This window comes from Symphodus melops (genome assembly GCF_947650265.1).
Source record: "Symphodus melops genome assembly, chromosome: 18".
NCBI classification, from domain to species: domain Eukaryota; kingdom Metazoa; phylum Chordata; class Actinopteri; order Labriformes; family Labridae; genus Symphodus; species Symphodus melops.
In genome coordinates this window covers 5,914,042-5,934,338 of record NC_136708.1, presented here as the reverse complement: position 1 = coordinate 5,934,338, position 20,297 = coordinate 5,914,042, and the positions used below count along the sequence as shown (strand labels likewise).

Sequence of the window (20,297 nt, the reverse complement as noted above, 5' to 3'; positions counted from 1 at the left end):
AATGATCTGTCATGTAAGCAATACGAGCTGAAATACTGAATATGTTTGCCCTGTGGCTAGTGATATACTACATAGAGTCATGATGGTGAAAGGCAAGGGGCCGGGGTGCTGTCCTTTGTAATGTGACCACTCTAATGGACCACATCTGATAGATGTTCATGATTGCACCAATAATAGAAGTAGAAATCTGTCCAATTGCCAGGTACTCACATCAGTGCAACCTTTAATAGCCAACTCTGTCATTGAACGTCTCAAACTCATTCACAATGGCCACCGTCCTTTGGCTGGTAATGGAAGATTAATAGCAGGCTAGCGGTCCATCCCTGATCGGAGTTATCGAATGGTTTCCCTTGGATACCTTTCTCAGGACTTGGCCACGTCTGGGGGTGTATTGATCCACCGCTTGCAAATTTATGGTTATGTTTCTCCAATTTGCACAAAGGCAAAAACATTGTTGTCTCTTATAGCATCAGTCATTGACTTCCTGTAGATGAAGCCGCAGCAGTAGGGCTCTACTCTATCTGCCCCTGCAAGTCCTCGGGGATCAAAGCCTCTCCTTTTGTGACAACGTGAATGTCATCGCTGTTATTTCATCCATCTAATTGACTGTGACCTTCTCAATTCTTTACATTCAGTGAGCATTTATTGATAAAATCATGCTCCTTGTGCTTTAAATACATCACATGCTGATATGATACGTCGACATGGAGGAGCAGATCCCTGGTTTGTTGTTTCAGACTGCCATGCTCTACTTGAGTTGGGGCGATAGCTTTTTTTTTTTTTTTTTTTTCTTAAAGGATTTAAGATACCAAAGCCGTGTGATTTCTTTTGGAATACCTAGCCTAACCCACTCAGCCCTACAGCCACAAACTTTAGCCTCAAATTGATTTAACCTCAGCTCCGGCTTTAGCTACAGATTTAGCTCCTTCCCAACCTGGCAACCCCCCCCACCACACACACACACACACACACACACCACCCTCCATCCCCACACTGTCTCGTTTAGCTCTGATGCGCGGGGTTTCATTACCTCTGCCTTAGTCAAATGGCTGCGAGCTCTGGACTGATATTTCAACTGAGACATAATTAATGAGACGTGCATGTCTGGTTCTCTCTCCTCCGAGCCGAACACTGGAAGACGTCTGCGGGGACTAAGTATAGGAGGCAAGAGCAGCAGGAAGGGAAGAGAAGTGAAGTCTTACTGCAGCTTCGGAGGTGCAGCAGCAGCAGGAGAAGCACAATATGTTTTTTAACTTTTGTTCAACAGAAATAAAAACGAGCGGCCTCATTAGAACACGAAGGCCTGTGTGCGTTAACATCACGGCTTCCAACTACACGTCTGAACTGTGGTTCATGTAAGACTGCCTCGAGCACATGGATTTATTAGCATAACCTCCCCTGTTTGTAGTTCTCCCCAGTTTATGAATTCAGAATGCAAACGTCAAGTTCGAAAGTTCAGAAGTCAAATGTATAAGAAAACGCCCCGCAGGCACTCAGGCAGTGTGAGGAGAAAATGAAAATGTGTAAATACATTACAGTCAAGTCAGTTTTATATTTATATGATTCCAGATCACAACTTTACAGTGGACGAACACTTCACAAGGAGCCTTTATGTGGTCTTACATAATGGTTAACAAACAGCCTGTGCAGACCTGACACAGCGTCCATTCAGGTGGTAAGATACACGTATATCTGATCTCTGTGTTGCCAATGGTGGTGACCACTTTGTCGCTCCATCACGCCTCCGTGACTTTTATAAATGAAGGTTAGACGTCACAGGGGCCTATAACGGGTAGTCTCAACAGAGTCCTAGATTTTAGTATCAATCAGAATCAGAACACGTACATGATGTTTAGTTTGATGAGTCTTGAGTCTTACCAGCAGAAGAAAATGTGTGAATGTCGATTAATTATTGATCTTTTTGCTTGTCTGGACTTTTTAAAGAGTCATGAGTTAGTCATTGGATTGAAAAGGGACATTCTTAATCACAGAGAATCAGTCATGGCAGTAAAAACAAGATAGATACTTTTTTTCTTACAATATTCAGGGCAGCCATTTTCAAACTTCTAATGGCCAATTTTATCACTTATTATTTAAAAAAGGTAAATACATTACACAGACACAGTTTGAGAGGACGTCCAGACATAACAGATAGGATTGAATACATAATAAAGAGTGGACCGCAGTTTAATGAAGACTTTAACGTTCAGGCGCCACACTTGCACATTTCAGTCCTTCCCCGGCTGAGCAAATCCGCGATTTATAACCATCTTTATTTTTTTTTTTATGTTCCACTAAAACTTTTCTGCCTGCCTTAATAACGAATTAGGAAAAAAAAAACAACAAACAACATGCTGTTGAACCTCTTTCTGCATATGAGCGCCTGGAGAAACATTTTTGTCATGTCTGGTTGTTTGATCTTCACATCCCTTGAATTTGAAACTCACTCAGCTCTCGGCTTGTGCGTCCTCTTCGAATGAGAAGCACAACTTTTCTCATCGCATGTTAAATGTTTTGCAACCACGGGTCTCGATGTGTAAAAGTTGACTCCAGTCCAAATTGCTCTCTGAGAGCCGGAGCCAGGAATGGAAATGGAGAGACTTGGCATTGCATTCTGTGAATTTGAAGCCAGCTGTAGTGCTAAAAGGTGTAGAGGGAGAGCACCAACAGTCAAATGCATGTTTAGAAAATGATATCCTCTTCACTACATGCTGTCTAGCAATACTGCGTGGAGTTAGAGATGTTTTGCTCTTGTATTTTATTCAGTAAAGCTCCAGGAAGCAGGGTAAAAAAAACAACAATTCCAACAAAGCGTCTTTCGCACAATGACTAAAGCCCCGTGGCAATGCTAAACAGGATATGCTATGTTTTTGCATAACAATGTGTAATGTTGGATTTGGCACTGCATATAAACACTATTGTTTTTCGAAGCAGTTTTCTGGCTCTTGATCAACACTGTTTCACTTCACCACTTTGACGTGGTGTCTTCATAAATAAATGCAGTGGATTAAAAATAACTTATCCGTAGTTTGAGCTAACCTTCAACATTCTTGTGCACGTTTAGTCCCGAGGCGAGTTCCTGAAGGAGTTTAAGAATTTCAAAGTTGCAGAGGGTTCGGGTGAAGTGGGTTGAGTTTTTGCAAGAATGGGGCAGCAGGAGTTCAGTCTGTAGGGAATTGATTGGGTTGGGTCGGTTCAAGTCCCGGCATGGACCAAGTCTGGAACTTGGCCTGGGAACTGGAGAGGTGCCACTCCACTTCCTGAGCATTGCCGAGATGCCCTTGAGCAAGACACTGAGCCTGTGGACAGCCCCTTCACTCTGAGAACTCTCCATTCATGCATATCTGTCGGATCCTGTTTGTGCATGTGTGCGTATTTCAACACGTGTTTAAATGTTCATTTAACAGAAACTGATTTCTCCCATGTGAGAATAATAATTAATACATTATTATTATTGTTAATCTGGTGACACAAGAATATCACAATGAAGGGGCTATGATTCAATAATAATTAAAAAAAGGCGAGAGTGATTTTTAGAACATTTGAAATCAAATGATATATTTTAACACAAAAGTCAACATATAATTTGAGTTGAACGACAACTTTTCTCCCACAATCAAAACAGTGTGTTTGTCAATGTTTTCAATGATCAGTAGTATGCAAAAAATACCAAAGCTGAGGAGATGACTGTGTAAAGTGCTCAAACACTATAGTTTGTGCCTAGGGCTTCGATTTTAGCCGTCTTGACTAAAAACAGGTATTGATATCGTTTGATTTTGGCTTTCATCATGTCAAAGTTGAAAAGTTGTCATGATGTATTATCAATGTGAGATACTTTTGTTTATTCATCCCTGTTCCTGTGACAGCCGACACCACCGCACTGCTTTTTGATCCGTCTGAGCCGAGGAGTTAAAGGCAGGGTCGGTAGTTTTCAAAAACTAGCATGATTTGGAAAGTAGCGTCCTCTCCGTTCTCCGTGTTCTCTCAAAAGCCACGCCCCTCACTCACATGCACTAGCGCCATTGGTCCAGAAGCGGATTCATGCATGCGTGCATGCACGGGGTTGAGAGACTTGATTGGATTTTGATTGGACTTGATTTTTTAAAACGTGGTGGAGTGCTGACATTGGTCAACGTTTTCACGTGTTTATAACTGCTACAGATGACAGATTTTTTTTACTTTCTTTTTCAGAGCACATATGATCTTTATTAATGTCAACAAAAAGAGAATTTCAACCAAAAACTTAAAAAGTGTATCTGGAGGAAATTACCTTCCCTGCCTTTAACATTTGCTGATATTATTCAAAGACTGATACTCCCTATGAGAGCGTACACTCACATGTTTTATGTTATTGATAAATGAAACTGAATCACAGAAGATAATATTGAGAGGTTATTGTTTTCATACACTATGACTACTGTTTTGTTTTTTTTCTAAATGTTTTGGTAGTTCATTTTAAGCCTTTTCATTCGAGGATGAACACGACTGGAAGATTTTCTCCGCCAACAGCACATAACACGTGTGTGACCTTTATCCGCCGAGAATCCATCCCATTATCACCTGCCCACAGTTGGCATGTATGTGCTTCAAAGCGTGTTTTTGCACCCAGACTTTCACAGCGAACATTTAATGGAGAGTTTTCACTGCCAAGTCTCAAGCAAACACACTTTCTATTATCAGCCATTGTCACAGCACAACAACAGTCCAGATGTTTTCGCACAGATTGAAATAACCCGTTAACCCTGCGAGGTGCAATTCAAATCTGAGCGGCTTCAAGCACCGAGCCGAGGACTTTTAACGACAGCGGTGGTCAGCTGTGTGCCGTCTTGTGTTTCAACTCCGAGCTGTCTCGCTAATGATGTGCAGTGGGCGGTGATACACTGAGGCATCACACATGGCTCTCCCATGGTGTGAGAACAAATCCTGTCTGTCGAATGACTTAACACACGTCTTCGATGTGTTACACTGTCATCCAGAAGAATGTGCATACCCTTCACCATCCCCCCCCCCCTTCTCCTTTTCACAGCCTTATTTGCTCATACTTCTCTGACATTGACAACGCTGTCAAAGATTACTGCCAGACAATAAAACCCAGAGAGCTAACGTGCAGGGCTTAAACTGAAGTGTCTTCTCACCTGGTTCTTACGATGCTCAATAATTGGGGAAACAATCCCTGTTATTCGGCTCCCCCCCCCTCCTTGAACGTTCCCTCCTGTTGTTGTTTTCTGTTCTCTGGGTGCCTGGGTAAAGCGACGTGCCAGTGGGTGACAACACGCGGCGAAATATGCTTAACATGTTTCATGTGACACTTCAATTTCCTCTCCGTCAATCAGGCCAGCTGCTGTATCTCTCTTATTGCTCTGCTAGGCTGACAACACATGATAGATCTAGTCCCTGGTTAGCAGCAGAAATGTGTCATTATCAGGAGCGTTCAAATACATGCATAATGTGCAGGCAAGACCTACACATACCTGCTCATCCTGCAAATCAAACTACTCCATTTCTAGCCAGGCTTTCAATTTCAGCCGTGATTGTATTTTCTCCTAAGCCAAACGACTTGTTTTCTGCTCGGTACATGCCCTCATGACTGGTTCTAAAATCATCTGAAATTCCCTGAAAATGGATCGTGTTTACAGTAAATCCTGCACAATCTGGGCAGGGAGGTGACGGCTCTCGAGCCCTCCTGTATGCCCGCTGTGGCCTCAGAGAGATTGTCATAAAAATGGTCCGTCCTGAGGAGACAGCCGGCGGCGTTGCTGAGTCGACAGCCCCACTGTGTCCTAGAGTAGTCCATTAGCTCTACCTGCCCCTTTTCTCCACAGGATCCCCACAGCACTAAATGAAGCCAGGCATATTTTCATCTTCCTGACAGCCTAGCTGCGGCTTCATCCATGGGAGATGGAGGTCTGTGTCAGCCGGCACATTCTGCCGCATTACTGTTTGCAGGCGAAGCCGAGCCGCTGGTGCACAGACCACTACATCATACATACAGGACTTGCCTTATTTTGTTGCTATTTTCGAGCACCGGATTTCATTAGAGTGCGGACAGACTGTACTGAACTCTCCAACTTAGCCAGTTAACCTCCAAGCTCAAATGAGCCTTACAAGCCTGCAGCTCAGCAGCGTTTGAACCACAGCGTTAGAAAAGAATCATCACACAGCTGTGATTCTATACGTTACATGACAAAGCCCTTTCAGGGTGACTCCTAAGAATGAAAACACACTCAAGTATTTATAATAACCAAAGCGAAACACAAACAGACAATACAAGAATACAACAAAATACTAAAAAAAAAAAAAAAGGAAAAAAAAAAAGTCTTTAAATTTCAAACATCACTGATTGCATTGAGTTATTGTGTGAGGTAGGCAGCGCCTGTTTCCAATACAAACCAATGTAGTACGCCTATTTCAGTTCTCATCATCTTGAGTGCCCTCACAGCGCTCTCAGTTTAAAGAACTTCAACTTTGGAGCAGTGCTGGTCAGTGTCACTTCTCCCTCACAGACGAATCAGAATCAAGAAGGGGCGGGACTTCTGATATCAGTTTTGTCAACCACAATGGTGGAGAAGACGTAAGTTTGACTTGAAGACTCAATAATTTCTACGTCTAGAGCTCCTGCTAATGCCAGAACCAGATTCCTTTATATTGTTTTCATGTTTGTTTGTTTTTTTTTTTTTTTTCACATTTCCTTGAATTAAAGCAACAATTAAGCACACAGAGTGATCTAAGACACAGCGGACATTACCAAGTGAAGCAAAAGTTCAGTTTTCTACCCTAGCAACAATGAGCACTGCTGAGGAGCGCTGTGAAAAGGACGGTTGTGGGCACTTAACCCTTTATAGATAGAGTGACTATTTTTGGTAATTTCCACAAACATTACATATGGCCAGCCTTCTGCACCTCGGTAAGGTCGAGAAGCATGTGATCCTCACTCAGCCAATCAGAAGAGACAACCCTATGCCAATGATCCTGCTATTGTGGCATTTGAACCAAATATGATAACTTTGTCAATGTTTATTACACTTAAAATTTATAACAGAAATACAGTTCTGTTATGTCCCTGAATAACACTATGAGGTAGAATTTTTGAATTTCAAAGTATTTCAATGAGTGCCCTGTAAAGGGTTAATGAGCTTCAGAACATTGGTAGAATGCAAACATATTTCTGTCACAGAAACATTTATACATGCAGTGAATGTCACAAGGATCGACCCTTGTGAGAATTAAGTAAGACAAACATCCTTTATTTCTTTATAATCAATCAGTATTTAAACACATTGGTGAACAATTTTTAGAAGCAAGTTCACTAAAAACGATATGCAAATCTACTGTACTGTGTGAGCATTTTTTTGATAAAGATACAATAAGTGACTAAAACAGTGCTGTGTTAGTTTTCTTCTGCAACCAATCAGGTTTTCTTCTGGTACAAAACCCAACGTGCCTTACATCCCAAAAACAATTCTTCAGTGACTTTATAATGTGTGCAGAAATGATTATCCGCACCTCAAAGGAATCTTATAGAAATCATGATAACTTTCATAACGCTATAATTACTTTCCAGACTGGCAGCCCCACAACACAATCATTGTACTTTTATTTATATTCTCACAAAGTTCTTCCACTGCCATTTAAGTTCCCTGCACAAATAACTCCTGACAAGCTTTGTTTTTTTCCTAAGCCCTGCACATTCAGAGCGAACCGAACCATCTGCCTCCAGAGCAGCTCGCCGTCTGAAAAATGTTTGTAGAACAAAAACTCCAATCTGCAGAATGAATGCTTCCCCATAACGCCGACTAGACCTGGAGTATTTATGAGCATTTTGCTTCAGATGTTGGAAGAAAAAAAAAACAAACGTTCAGATGTGTGGAGGAGTCGGTTCAGCAGCTCAATCTTAAACTACGTTGACCTATGCTATGCTAACCACCCACTCTAGTTAGACATCAGTTTAAATGTGTTTGTTTCCCAGAGTGACTAAGTGAGACGTTGAATGGAACACAATGTGCACAGTCATAAGCCATACATTCACTCTTTTGTGGAGTGTGTAAGCCAACAGAGACAGTACACTCCAGTGCTTTTGCTAATAATCTACAGTTACATTGTCTTCACCTGGAGTGCAGCAAGGACCGTACCCGTCTGAATCCCATTTGGCTGGCAAGCTTCCAAAATGTATTTTTATTTCCCCTGTTTAGTCTCTCGAACTCCTCTGTAAGCCTTTATGACTCGCATGTTTTATGTCTTAGACACATGTATGTAACTAACATCCTCTTTGAGCTAAACTGAGCAGCTGTGAGTTTGAAGTCCACAAAGTCCCTCAATGTACGGTTTGAGATGATCTCGTTTTTTTTTTTTTTTTTACCTGAAAGAGGCAATGTGTAACTTTCAAAAATACAGCAACCTGTTGCTCCTTCTCGCTGGCCTACTCGTACGTACACGAGCGAGCATCTTCGTTGGCCTTGAGGAATATGGTCTTGAGGAATTATCTTAAATTTTTAACGAACGTGAAGCCGGGTCGATCTATGGGTTGATTTTTATCCCCAAAACTGATCGAAGCTCCCTTCATGAATGTTTATTAGTAATGACAGATTCCATCTCAGTTTCATTCTCCGTCCAGTCAGGCACAACTGTTCTCCGTGAGTAGAGCTGTGTGAGGAGGACGTGGAGAACGTTCATAGAACGTGCACATCCCGCAGCTTTCGCAAACAATCGAACCAGAATTCAAAAAATAAAAAGTTATGCAGCCAACACAGATAGACAGTGAATGCCTCATTTTTAACATCAGTTAACCTTTCTCTTACTAATGGGCGATAAAACACAATTTAATTATGTGACAAAGTTACATATAATCGCTTTTTTCAGTGTTTTTTCACATATTTAACTAGAGGGGATTGTTGTTCCGGAGATGGGAGGATCTCTGCAGATAATTTCCCCCTTGTAACCTTAAGTGGTGCAAACAAATAAAACAGTTTGGATTGGATAACAGGCTTTTTATCATGGATCAGACCGATTTAAGAAAAAGAAAGCAACGTTTAAAATACTATTTCCTACTCGCTCAAACTGCATTATACCAGCGTGGAACATGTTACATAAACATGTGGTTCATGTGTTGGATGGATGTGCATCGGTGCACCTGCAGCAGTGTTGAGTCCAGTTTCCACAATGATATTACATTTACCATCCAACAGTGGATCTCATGCAGTCTGAGCCGTGTTCCCTGATCCGAATGGACCAACTGTGAGATGCTGCACCACTAGTCACCTTGGGAACACTGATCACTGAAAGGTCATTTTGAGCTCATTTTGCAGCCCGCCAAGCTTCTGCGTCAGTATCGCTCACGTGTACCACAATGTTCGACAACCTGAAGCTTCTTGACCGTTGTTGCAAAGGTTAGGCTTCAGGAGACGGCACTTCGAAGATGTGATCAGCATCTTACTCATTCTTTATCTCTACTTGTAGTTTATGCTTGCTTAGTTGTGAGCACAATCAGTTCAGCTACTTTCAGGGACATAAAAGGCTTCATCCACTTATTTCCACTGCGGATTTCCACTCTACATTTAAGCTGTCAGTCAGTCGGGTTCAGACGAGCACTGCTCCGTTATAGCCTTTCCCCTCCCGCTACTTCCCCCACTGCCTCGTTCCATTCCTGCTCTCATTTCCTCCGTCATGATATTGTTTGGAGTCATGGCAAAGTTAGTGCGCCTGTGTGGACGCAGGTGCTGAGAGCCAAGTGTCATCCCCTCTGGTGTGTGGTCGATAATGAGACTGGAAGAGCGGCATGAATAACTCCATGAAGCCCTTTTCATTTCCTTAATCTCTGCCCACAGGCCAGTCCACTAACACTGAGTCATTATTTTCCATCAGTTTGCTAGCTACTCGATCACACATATCGCTTCCTTTGGGGTCGGATAAAGACGGGAACAAAAATCCACCGCACAAATGAAAAATGCTCCGTAATTCAATATCTTTAATAAAGACGATGAACAGCTCTCTTTGTTAAGAACCATGTAGGGCGATTAATAGCAGACCTCCTTGCAACTTCAAGCCTTCAAGCAACTGGTGACCCCAGGCCAACAAACTGGAGGGTGTGAGTAGCCCCAGGACAAGCGTTCCCTCTGCTTAAGGCTTTGACCAAACACAATGAGCCTAACAAAGACGCATATTGTCTCTCTCGTTCTCTCATTTTCTTCCCCTTGATCTTGTCACCAAGCTTGGCTCCCCATCGTGGTTCTCTGCGGTATCCTCTTTCAAAAAAAAAAAAAATCCCAGGTTTGATGTGCTTCCCGGGGATCTGGTAAGTGCTTGGCAGTGCACACCGGGTGACTCAGCGAACACGGATTCATCAGTCCGACACTATCGCTCCTACAGCAAGGGCCCGAAGCGAGGCTAAGCACTCACAATTGATTCAGTCACTTAGAATGGGAGCAGAATATAGCAAGGCTCTGTTCATGTCTCCTCCTGCTTTTAAAAGCTTGGCCACGCACAAAAGGTTAATCAGATATGGTGACCTACTGGAGCTGAGCTATCAAAGTAGCAAGGGTTATTTTTCAAAAGGGACGGCAGATTAATCAATCAATAATGCCATCCACTGGGTCACTTCGGCACAGTCTTCACTCTTTGAAATTAATGTCAAAATGTCTTCAACAAGAAGACAGAAAATGGATGAAGAGATGTGGGATAGAATTGGCAGAACATAAAACAAAAGGAAAGAACGCACTGACACAAAGTGCTTTTTAATCATTTATACACATGGAAATAATTCTATAGGTATTTTGTTAATGCATTAGCCATTCCATTCAGTGTGTTTCCATGGTGATAATGAAGTCAGTTTATTGTCTTTGACTTAAAATGGACTTCTGGAATACTTGTTAGACAGATATGGTACTGAGCTGAAAACATCTAAGCCACACTGCGGTTGGTGGTCAGTCTAATTTTGCATGCTGTATACAGATCTGAACATGCTCCACACCCGCACTGAACTTTGACATGACAAAGGCTTCAACATGGTGAGCACCGCCATCTGCCTTCAGATATCTCCATTGGCATGCTGGATAGCGGGCATTTCCACATACCAGGTGCACTGTTGGGAACAGTGCACTGTTGGGAACAGTGCACCTGGTTCATCCATTGTATCTGTGATGTCCATGCCAAATAAAGTCTATCTACCCAAAGTAAAGGGGAGAGTATGTGTTTAAAGTACCATGTTTAACAGTCAAATAAAACAACCAGTTACAACCAGTCCTATAGGTCAACCAAGCAAAAGTCTACTAGTAGCCAGCTGAAAGGGACATATTTCCACCTAGCGTAACAGCCAAACATTCTTTAGTCAAATATTTGACAACCCCTTAAGCGTTTGTATAGTGGGACAAGGACAGTAGTGGCCTAATCAAGATTGAACCTTAGCTCTACTTAACTGTGCATGTAAATGTACAGTCTGTTCATCAAGCAAAAGACCAAACTTTACTCACCCATAAAGAGAAAACTGTGATAAACTGTAAAGTAAATGGACCTTCTGAAAAAGCAGTTTTAATAGAAAAGTGAAAGAAAAATAGAAAGTGACATATGAAACTGGGCGGTCCTTTTCTAGGTGACGGTTGCTCAGGTGGTAGAGTTGGCTGTCTCTCAACCAGAAGGTTGTGGGTTCGATCCTCGTGTTCGATGTGTCTTTTTGGCAAGACTTAACTTAACTTAGACGCCAAGTTGGTCCCGCTGCTTTGTCATCTTCATAATAATGTAATAATTAAATAATAACCTCGACCTTCTGGTTAAGAGATGAAGACTCTAGAGGAAACTATGTGCATTATAATCTAAACTGAACTTCAACATTGTTGTTAGTCAGAAGTTCTGAAGTTTTCAGAGTTCTGAGAAAAAAAGAAATGTTTTTTTTTCATCATAAGTATCTGGCTTTGAATGATAGAGACAGAATCATTATCTCTGCTGGATCACATAAACATATCACTACATTAAATACACCACGCCAAACTAATGAATAAAGCCTGGTAAAGTGAGACCCATCTGCCTCATTAGGTAAATAAAGTATGTTCAAACATGACTTGAACGTTGGTACGTTGATTCATTGATATAACACCAGCACTGTTGTCATGGTTACTAACAGTCTACAGCCCCTGAAAGGACTCGCAGTTTGCATTGACGAATAACTGTAGATTATTGATAAGATGTCCAGATGTACAGTGTTAATGGACACATGTCAGCCATTTAGAGAATTTCTCATGAAAGGCAGTCTATTATAATTACCCAGCTGCTGGGAGTTATGCTATAATTATTTACAACCATAATTGTTTCATCTATAATTTTACAGCTATTTTGCCTCTTCCAATGACTCTAAGGAAATACAATTTGGAAAATGTTTTTTTTAGGCATAATGTTCCCATATTTCGTTTCAGTTATTGCCTAAACAAATCTTCCTATTATGTAAGTGTTTAGCTGTGAAAAGGGATTACAGCTCCTGTGATTTAATTATTTTCACTGTAATTTGTTGTACGAAAGCATTAACCCAGGGGGTGTGACTCTAGGATTTCTTTGCTTGAAAGCTTTATGAGGTTGTTGAGAAAATGTCAAGGGTCTTACTACGAAACCCGAGGACAGCTCCTCGACACGGACACTATGGAGGGAAATGTGTAAGGGCACATGTGTGTGTATTTAGCCCGGGTGGGTTAATTTGCGCTGCTTTGCTCTTGTCCGTTCCCATTTCTCATTATTTATTTAGTCAGAGTACGCTCTTAAGCAGTGTGACCTTTTAGCACAGATCTGATTGAAGTGGCTTGTGTAGCTACCAGCCGGCCCTTAAAGGTTCATTCATAGGAGGAGAGTTAGTGATGCTCTCTGGTGTTGTAACCTGTAAAACCACATGCCAGGCCTTGGCTGAAGAGTCACATATCTGCACATGGATGATGAGAAATGATTTATGTAGGAAAACAATATGGGCTTCTTTCCCGGCAATTAGCTTTGACTGAATCGATGAGTGGCTGGGTTGTCTTGTTTTTCAGATAGTGTTGGTATTGTTAGAAAAGTCACATCTGCATGAAATTGTATCAGATTTGTTCGAGAATAAAAAGAAAGAAAGAAAAAAGGTCTTTTGCGTGGGTCTCTCAAATCCACTGCTTGTGGTAGAGATTTAGCCTCTCAGATTAAGTGGCTCAGCTGCATGTTCACCTCCATCTTTGGAGACATTTCAATGACGATACAGGCTGAGGCATTGTTAAAAGGGGAGGGGTGGCGGTGTCCGTTTACCCAGGAGAGAGCCGGTGTAATCCATCAGCCTGGCTGCTGCCCGTTCAGCACAGCCGGCCCCAGCTGCCTACTGCTAACCAGCCCTCCACCTCCCGCTCCCGCTCTGATTCCCCCCCTCTATCAACATCTCTCTTTCTGTCATTCTTTGCCTCTCTAGACTCACTATCTACCTCTGTACACTAAAAGCTTCCAAGACTTATATAATTTATCAAACCACATTTTCTTTAGCTGACTTGCACTAACAACAGCAAATGGAGACGCCGTACTAATATTTAATGTTAAGTGATACATTATATACACACGTGCTTTGTAGTAAGCCTGCATACACTTTAAAAAAAACAACAAAAAAAAACGCATCAAGGATGATTCCTTCTCCTTTTACAGAAACCTTACGTTTTTTCCTATAAACGTCAACATCTCTCAGTTTCAGCTTTTCTCCCCGATCATCGCTAAAACTGTTAAAAGGGTCAATTAAAAAGTAAAAGCCTTAATAACGTGTATTTTACACGTTTAGAAAATGCTCTTTACTGGTGAATAAACCTTTTTATTTGGGAGAAAAGCTGGGAATAAAATGACTTCATCTATGGGGAGTTATTTTCATTTATGATTTAAACACACTTTAGTGTACCAGGACTTATGATATGATTGATTAGGAGTTATTAATCGTGACGACAGTGTAAGTCAGAGCATCTATTTGTTGGATGACATGCCTCAGTGACGTTAACCATTGGTTTCTGAAGAGGAGTTATAAAGCCAAACGATAGCAGTCCCCAAATGCCATTCCAAGAGTACTTTTGATCAAACTACAAAAAGCAAAAAGGCAGAGCTGAGGTTGGTTAAGCCTCGATTTAGCCGTGTGGGATTTTCAGGCGCATCTTCACCAACTACCAAGGTGCACATAGAGGGAAAGCCTTGAAAAAGGTCAAAAAGCTCCAGAAACACTTGAAGTATGAAGATCAGCTTTATTAACAGCTTAAACCGACGTGCTTGGGCTTCATCAGGTTCAAGCCCTTAATTGAGCACATTTTTGAATAACGTTTATCCTTCATATAATCATAATAGACAAATTATTAAAAAAAAAGTTTTTACCAAGAAAATAAAAAAGCTATTCATACCAAAACTGTTGTTTTGTACCACGCTGTAACACGTTTATTTCTGCTGTAATTATAATACGAGACCAGACAGCGTCAAATGGCAGTTTTTTTTCACTTCCACAGTGGCTTCCCAATATGTCAGACTTTTCCTCTACTTTAAGGGACAGTAACTTTTCTGTAATAAGAAAAAAAATAGAACATACGAGCAAGCTTGAAGCTTATTGGTTCATTGGATCATTAGCATAAAATTTACAAAAGCTAATTTTGTCTGGATGCCACATGATTCATGATTTACAATGTCTGATCTCAGCTTTAGTTCATGCATTACATTTAGATTTTTTTTAAAGAAAAAATGAAAAATATCCCAGCCATTCAGCATTGTCACAGTCATTATCAAATAACCAAACGCTAACAAAACGGCTAACATCCTGCCAGAGGTGCGGTATGATGAATAATCATGCCTTGATAATACTTGAAGCCTCTCTGGTTGATGATGAAACGCCTAAGGAGAACCTGGAGTTAATTTGTCCATATTTGCAAGTAAAACAGGCGAAGATAAAATGAATTAAGCTGCTGAACTTCAGTAATTAGCGCTAACGTAATTCCACTCAGGAATTAATGATTCATGGTTTAATGTGAAGCTCTCTAACTTCCTTCTAAGGATTTAATACATGCTCTTGCACCTTGGATGTAATCTCTTTGGTTTGCTGTCCCAGTGATAGCGTAAGACTCCGGCTCTCGGCACCTCATTTAGAAACTGAGTTTTCATAGTGAAAGGTTCACAGACAAGTAAAAGTGGACGAGGCTCTCAGTGTTTCCATGCCTGGAAATAAGAGAGCAGTGTGTATCAAGTGCTTGTCCTTTCAAAGATATCACTTACTGTAACTTTAAACTCTGCCATGGGACACTGAGTAGACGCTGGAGTACTTTTAAATGTTGTCCAAACTGTGTCCAGAGCTGTAAGGAGTAATGTTCTAATCTTTAGAGTTAAAAAGGCTTTAAACGTTCTTTTACGTTTTCATACATACATAATGCATGAAGCTTACTGCACATGTAAAGTTTGAAACCCTCTTGACCTTTGAACCTTTTTAGAGTCGCATCATTAATAAAACAACATGTCGCTTCTTATGCATGAAGCTCAATTTCTACTAAAGCTTACATTTTATGATATCTCTTGGACTACTCATAACAACACTACAAAGCTTAAAGACTATGTTTTTGAGTGATACAATCTCTTGTTATTGATAATTGATGAAACTAATACATCAAAATGTGCAGACTTACTCCTTCACACTGTCTAAATTGCACAAAACATTGGCAACGTAATGTTTTTGTGCGATTAAAAAAGTGTGCAGATACAAAATTAGCCCATATTGAGGTCCACACCACTTGTGGCATCAATATTTCCTGATTGTATTATTTGGGGGCTTTTTTATGGCTTATTTAAATATAGGACTGTGGTTTGAGTCAGAGAGAGACAGAATAGGTAGGAAAGGAGCCACAGATCAAACTCGAAGCGTAGGGCATGCACACATCCTGTTATTGTGCCAACCTTAATGTACACAACAACATCATGAACTGTTCAGGTGGCAAAGTCATCAATAATTAAGTAACATGAAGAAACTGTACCTGACAAAAGAGGCCAAAAATATTGTTTCTGTAATGTTTATGATGAATGTGTAAAAAAAAACAAAACACATTTCTTAAATGATATTCTCAATAGCGGCGGATACTGATGGCCACTTTACGTAAACGGTAACTCCGTGCTGTTACACCACAGATCCCACCTATCCATTCATACCCATTCACACACTGTGTCAAGTGTCCATCAGAGGTCACTTTAGCCCTGTTTCCAAACAGGGGTTCGGTATGGAACAGTACAGTTTTGTACTGTTTGGTTCAGTAAAGCCTGATCCTGTTTGCGTTTCCACAGCCAACCGTGCCATATTTGGTAGGCGCCGTGTATCTGGATGCCGATAGCCACATCAGCTACGTAATAGCGATTAAAAGACACCAAGAAATGTGTCTACTTTGTCGCTGGCATGTGGCTCTTTGTTACAAAAAACTACAAAATCCAGCTTTGTTTCAGAGAAGGCTGTGCACCGAGAGGATAAATACAGACGAATAAACAATTGACTGAAGAAAAAAAATCCAGTTTAAATTGGAGTTGCACAGATTAGCGATGCTCGTCTTAGTTTATTTGTTAGAAACACACCTGCGGTGGTTCTGGTTTTAGTTTCTCTCCATAATTTGAAAGGTAATGTAATCTATTGGAATGCCAATTACAATAAATGAATCTCCCCGTGAAAAAAAACCCAACAACAACAAAAAAAAAACAATTGACTGCGTGATTTAAACACGGCAGAGTTGTGTTTGCCTATGTCGCACTGGAAGAGAAGGTTCTTTTGACCAATCAACAGACTGCAGCGTTTAGCTCCACCTTTTAGGGTCGGATCGATATACTTGGCACCCCAAGTAGGGTCACAAAAAGTAGGACGGTACGGGTCGGTAATTTGGGGATCTATGCTTTAGTACATGGAAACGCCACAAAATGCGTGCTGTAGCACTGAAGTAGATTGGGATCGAACCCAAACCTTTCAACTCTACCACTGAGCCTCTGCCATCAGTATAAGTGGGTGTGAATGAGGTTGGTGTGACCTGCAGTGTAAAGCGCCTTCATTAGTCAGAAGACCAGAAAAGCGCTCTAAAAGTCCATTTGTCATCGATCATAGCCAAAACCTCAACAAGTGTTTAAACGTCCAAACTGTCGAGAAGAAAGTGAACATTATTCTCATAAATCTCCAGAGTTATGTTGTAGGAAAAAAAAGAATCTGATGGCTTCCAGTTAAAGGGTGGTCATACATGCTATCAAATGAGCGAAGATGTATTTAAACTTGAAATATAAAAAGTCTCATACAAGTCAAGTTATTATTAGGAAATAAGAGACTAAGAGAAATGATCACCCCAGCTGTATTAATATTTGATCATTGTGAAATCATTTTAATCTCCTTTTGTAATTAAACTTTTGACAGTCATGTAATGGAGGTTCGGCAAAAAAGAAATGTGGAAAATATCACATAACTATTTAATTAGTTCCAAAACTCATTAGAGTATTTCTGCATATACATTGCCATTAAATTGGATGATTCATATGAAAATGACACGCAGGGGCACTTTGAACACCAAAACTTCTTCTTTTTTTTCTCCTTTATAAATCACATTTGAATAACTGAGCTAAGCTGAAAAAAAATCGTCATATATCTTTGAGACTATTTTTTGGGGGCCTGAAAGGATTCTGATTTACCTGCTCAAACATTTTGTTCTGCTTATTTTTTCTCAGTCTTATTACAGCCTCAGTAGGGACAGGCTGTCACAGGGCAGAAGGAAAAGAAATTGAGTGTATTCAACAAACACAAAACAGAGTTGTTTGTTCTGCCTTCCCTGCGGATTTGAGTTCATGGCCTAAACATTTTCTTCCAGCGCGCTATAAACTGTAGACCTGAGATTTGTCCTGCTGTGTATCTAGGAGCTCAGATCATGGCATCTTCCTTACACCAGTTATGACTTTTTACTTTTTTTTCTATCCTGAATGACCGAACTTTGAGTGCAGTAGAAAAAATAAAAAATAAAATCTTCGCTTCCTTGGATCACAAGCTACCAAAAATAAGAAGCACATAGGTTTTTCGGAGGCTCCCTGGCCTTGAAATATTCATGTGACCACTGAAGGATCATGTAAGTGCAAAGAGGAGGAGGGAGGAAAAAGAAATAAAAGAAGAGCTAAAGAAGGATAGAGGAGATTTTTCCCCTCATAGGAGACATATCATCCGTGCAGCTGTGCTAAGCAACTCTGTCGAGGCAGTGGAGAGTCACTCTTCCCTCTTCGGAGTCTTCAGAGGCTCATTAGGACCTCCCTCATAACACTAAAACCCGTCATGGTCCGCTCCCTCAGCAGTAAGACTGGGATCTTTTTTGGCATCTGGATGCTTCAGAATGTCTGACCCCTGCTTAATCAAGACATTTTCTGTAAGATCGTATGTCGAGTTTTTCTTTGCTTAAGTTTCTCGCCGCCCAGCAGCTATTTCCTGCACCAGAGTGGGTCAAAGTCAAACACAAGGACAGGATGTAGCGTTCTTTTGTGTTACACTATTGTGAACTCTTTACAACCCATTACATAGAAGATGCTCTGACGTGTTATGGGTCTCTTGCATTAACGTAGCCAGGTACACTGAGCAGGCTAATTCAAGCTAACAGTGGTCATAGAAAGTGTATTTGGAACTTAAAGTCCTGACATGTATATATGTTTGTCAGCCATGTTTGATGAACACTCACTTAAAAACCCTGAAGTCAGTAATTCATTAGTTACTTTTTTTTAGCACCACAACAACAAACTGTATAACATTAGAAGCACGTTTCTGTTGTGCATAATTTCACTGCCTTTTTAATTAATAACAAAATGAGGCCAGAAGAGTCACCTCAGACTCTCCTAACTTGGAGGCTTTGGTGCCTCAGAGTGTAATTAAATTTAAAGATTTTTAAATATAAACTCATCAGTAAGATGTTCCACCACATCGACATGAATGCAACTCCAAGATGTTTTGTGAAGGTGCTTTTTTTTTCAATCCTGTGTATTCCATGTTCCATGAGATCCAGCTGTTTAAGGAGAATATGAGATACAGGTAGATTTGGATTCCCTCTTCATTTCAAGTTGACGCAGTGAGTTGTTGCAGGACTCTGATCGAGTTCTTCTCATTAGCTGTTTTCACACATGTACTCCTGGAAATTTTTTAGAAGATTTCAGGAAAGCCAGCTCCTGGTATCGTAGTGAGTTGCTTATTCACAGATGTCCCCTCACAGTGAGGTGTCTTCGATGTCATGGGAGGAGTGGCGGGTCTCAGGAAGATAAGATGGAAATAAAGAGAAGTGACACAGTCTGGCTCTAGAACGTCAGCATATATTTATCTAAGGCGACACAAAAAGACGAGAAGGAAAGGCAAACTTATGAAGCAGAATCATTGCATGTGCACAACGATCACACGTGCAGGGCTTTAGGAGTGATATACTCATCACTCTAACCTCACAGCAACATGTCTGAAGAGGAGATGAGAGAAATTGTGTCCGTTTGCATTCACACATGCAGCTCACCCTGAAAATACAAAATTTACGAAGAGTTGTGCGGGTGCAAAAACACCATCGTCTGTTGTCTCAGCTGCCATCTTTACTGTGTTGTTTTCTATCACAGAGGTCTTACTCTCACTCAGACACTTGCATGCTTTATGTAGAATCGTACGGATGTCATACCCTGATAAAGTGCTCCAAACCCAATCAGCATAACTTCCCCTTTTTAACCTTATGTCAGGATAATGACTCAAAGCGTTGTCCTGATCACGCACTCTATTAAATCATTGTTTTTGGCTTCCTGAGTGACTGCTGTGAATTCTCTTTAGCATAAATCAAATGAGTCAACTGTTGAGACATAATGCCCTGCCGGCTGGAGAAAAGAAGTGGCCACGCAGTGTATATTATAATCCTGTACATTGCACATTATGTGTGCATCAAGCAGAGCTTTGAGACAGCAACTGCAGTGTGCATCGAGTCTGATTATAACACTTCAGGAGAAGGAGGGGATGAAGTTCATTTCAGGTGAAGGGAATCCGCTGCGAGAGACTCGCGCGTCTCTGAGACGTTTGTGTGGCGTTTAGCAGAATCAAAAACGACGTCATTGACCCCACAGGGAAGTTAAAGATTTACAAGGAAATACAACGAATGGCTTATAAAAGATTCAAATCAATTAGATAAATGGACAAAATCCAGGCGTGCACATCAGCGTATAGTGATCATGTACTCAGCCGATGCTCTTGCTAATCCCAGGCGCAAAACTGTCTGATAGTCGGTGGTAATAAAACAACAGAGGATGTATTTGTAAAGCTGATCCACGGAGTATTTGCCAGCCCCTCGCAT

General features: G+C 41.0%; 1 protein-coding gene across 2 annotated transcripts in view; it reads left to right on the top strand.

Moving 5' to 3' along the window:
- The window catches only part of khdrbs3 (KH domain containing, RNA binding, signal transduction associated 3), a 116,174-nt gene that overhangs the window by 17,245 nt on the left and 78,632 nt on the right, over positions 1–20,297 (top strand). The gene's annotated exons all lie outside the window — the stretch shown is intronic.